Source organism: Hetaerina americana, unplaced genomic scaffold (genome assembly GCF_022747635.1).
Source record: "Hetaerina americana unplaced genomic scaffold, ioHetAmer1.1.p SCAF_8, whole genome shotgun sequence".
Lineage (NCBI taxonomy): Eukaryota > Metazoa > Arthropoda > Insecta > Odonata > Calopterygidae > Hetaerina > Hetaerina americana.
In genome coordinates, this window is record NW_027287427.1 from 85,658,633 (window position 1) to 85,662,191 (window position 3,559).

The following is a 3,559-nucleotide window of genomic DNA, read 5'->3' on the forward strand; positions in this document are numbered from 1 at the left end:
GAACTGGCCGACTCAAGGACTCTTTCTTCCCACGGTTAATACGGGATAGCAACTGTAGGGTTAAAGATGGCGAAAATTCCACTTGCCACCCTCAGCGTCTAGGGAATAATTAGATCTACTCAATTGCATGCACGTTCACTAACCACGTGTGGGTTGTTGTCAAAACCCTTGCTTTCGGCATGATCTAATTCGAAAACCTTTCAGTAATGTAGTGCTCTTTACAGTGTTGTTAGTTATATCTTTTGTCTTTTTCAGGATCACCTTCCATCCCACGTCTTTCTCCGTGGGAGGGATCCTCCCGTTGCCTGCAGTGTTGGGTCACGTTCCCTACCTGTTTCTTTGGGGAAGAGAGCGTTTTATGTTGCTGGTTCATGTGGTGGTGGGGTTTCCCATTCTTTCTTTTCATAATCTGGCTTGCTTGTTGTCGGATGGATTCCATACTGCATCCTGGGGTGCAATTGTTTGTTGATTTATGGTGCATGTGTTCGCATGCGTGTTGGATGAAGGGATTTTTGCATGAATGTTTACGTCTTTGTGGGTATAGCTTTGCTTGTGGGTTTTGATTTGGCCTGTGGTATTGTTCCTTTTTATAGTTAATGACCTAACACCCGCCGCAACACGCCATTGCGGTGGCTTGCGGGGCATTATGTAGATGAAAATTGCTGCCGGCGCGGCCCGGCCAGTAGTCGGACGCTCTACCCCTTGACTACCGCGACCCACCCAAACTATGCATGCGTGTATAAATACATATATCTGTGCTGTCGCTGAAAGGCTTTGATTTTTTCATCTACTAACACACTTACATAATACTCCGCGAGCCACCGCAAGGGTGTTAGTTCACCACTCGTAAAAGAGAATAAACTACATGCAAATTTAACATATTCTTACAATGCACACTGACATAAGCGTATACATTCATACAAAAAACCTTTCACCTTATGCGCATTCAAATACATATGCTATCAAATAACAAATGCATGCCACAAGGAATGTAGCAAAAATTTATCCAATACGTGCAAGCTAGAATTTGAAAAATAAGGAGGCGAAAATCTAATATCACTTGGACGTGCAGCATACAATGGTCTCCACTACCAAAGACAAAGGTAGGGAATGTGACACAAAGCTGCAGGCAACGGGAGGATCCCCCCACACAGAGACGAGGGATGGAAGGGGAATTTCAAAAAACGAATCAAGCAGAGCAACTAATATTGGAACAAGCACTACATTGTGTCATGGTATTCCCACGCAGTCATGCCGCAAGGTTTTTGACAGCAAAACACATGAGAATCGTGAAAGTACATGCATTTGAGTAGAACTAATTATTCCCTAGACGCTGTGGGTAGCAGGTGAAATTTTTTCTATTTGTAACCCTACAGTTGCTATCTCGTTTTGCCCGTGGGAAGGAGTCCTCAAGTCAGCTGATTCTATCATATATTTCGCGAAATTTATGTACACGAAAAAATATATAGATTCATCTACATCTACATCAATACCCTGCGAGCCACCAAAAAGGTGTGCGGCAGGGTGTCCTATGTGTACATATATAAATATATATATATATACACTCATTCACATAGAAATAGATACAAGGAAAATGGATAGGAGCACATATAAAGGACGAACACAGTGGAGGTGGGGAAGGCGGAATCAGGCAAATCACAAGTGTAAAAATATTTCCTAGACCGGGACTTGAACTCCGGATCTTTCCACTTGGCAGGCGGATGCTCTAAACCACTTGAGCTATCCAGGAAACATAATTTACACTAAGATCTGCGATGCCTTATACAACCAAGTGCCCTGATTCTTTGGCCAAGAGATAGCTCGTATTTAGTTTCATCTTTCTTAATGCCCTTGCTATCTCATCGTCGAGTATACCTGGGCCTAAACTATCTTCCTCTACGTCATGTTCCTTTTCTATGTCTAACTTTGTTGGTCTAAGTTCTTTACTATACAGTTCTTCTATATATTCAATCTCTATTGGACCTTTCCTGCGTCAACTATTATCTTGCCCGCCTTAGCATGCAACAACTGTTAGCATAGATCTCCCTTTCTTACTTCCCGATAAAGATTTAACTTTGCTGTACAGCGCACCAATTTCACCCATCCTCTGCAAACTTTCCATATCCTCGCACTACGTCTTCCAGTTTGCTTCTTTTGCTTTATTTGTCACCCGCCTCAATTTATTGTTTAACTCTTTTTACTTCATTTTGCCTAACACCGTGTGTACATTCTTCCATTTTCTCCGCTCATCCATCTTTTTAATCATCTCATCCGTGACCCATGGTTTCCTAGTCCTTTTCACGTTAACGGTTCCAATATTGTCTTTTGCGGCTTTAGATAACCCTTTCTTGATACTTTCCCATTTTTCTTCGATAGTACTAGGCTCATCCTCCATGATTTCCTCTACAGTCTGTTGGTACTCCTTACTTTTCAAACCATTCAATGCTTTTACGTTACATTTTCTAACCCACCGCCCCCGCCTTATCTTTTTGAAACGAACGCTACATTTCATAAGAACTAAATTGTGGTCAGAGTTCGCATCCGCTCCCGGGAAGCTGTGCGAATTTATCACACTGTTCCTAAACAGTAGAGGTCCTTCCAGGAATAAGTGATTATTCAGCTGTGCGCATGTATCTAAACTGGGAGAGGGCTCAGTATAAGGGGCTAGTAAACAAAAAGATAGTTTGGCAATGTAAACGTGGTGATAGGGAAGGGTTCCAGACCTTTTTAAGGGAAAAGTATTCGGAATGGGTAAGTGGTGGGCAGAATTAAGAAGAAATCTGGAAAACATTTAAGGGGATAATGGAGGAGGGATTAAATAAATTTGTCCCGGAAAAAATTCTTAAAGAAAATACTGATCCAGAGTTCTACAACCGCAAAATTAAATCCTTGGAGATAAAACTAAGAGTGATTCACAAAAAACGGAACGAGAGCTCGGAATGGCTCATAATTTACAAAAAAATAGTTCGTGAATTGAATAGAGAAAAGAAAATAGCCAAAGAAAGTTTTCTACAGAAAATAATCGGGATAGATAATAGAAATAAATTTTACAAGTACCTCTGGAGGCTTGACATCAGTTGTATGAAAGCTATTGAATAGAAGTGGATGCTATAATAGTCGATCTGTCAAAAGCCTTTGACAAAGTTGACCACGATCGCTTAATGCTTAAGATGGGCCAATTGCCACTACACACAGATGGAAGAGTACTCTCTTGGGTCAAAAATTTCATGGAAGGTCAACAAAAAGGGTCAAATTAGGAAAAGTGTATTCTGAAAAAACAAGAGTAACATCGGGAGTCCCACAAGGAAGCGTACTTGGCACGCTCTTGTTTTTAATCTATATAAATGATCTCCCAGTAAATATTAATTCTCAGATAAGACTTTTTGCAGACGACTGTATTATCTACAGGAAAGTAGAAAATGACAGAGACCGTGACAAACTTCAAAGGGACATTAATAAAATGGCGGATTGGGTGACAAAAAATGGGATGGATATTAATGTTAGCAAATGCAAATCCATCACTTTTAGCAATAAGGTAAATGGAAACAATAGGGAATAT

General features: G+C 40.7%; 1 non-coding gene across 1 annotated transcript; it reads right to left on the reverse strand.

The window, feature by feature from the left end:
* Positions 1–1,674: 1,674 nt before the first annotated feature.
* On the reverse strand, positions 1,675–1,750 carry TRNAG-GCC (transfer RNA glycine (anticodon GCC)). The gene has a single exon. It is a non-coding gene; the product is annotated as a tRNA-Gly (tRNA).
* Positions 1,751–3,559: the final 1,809 nt, after the last annotated feature.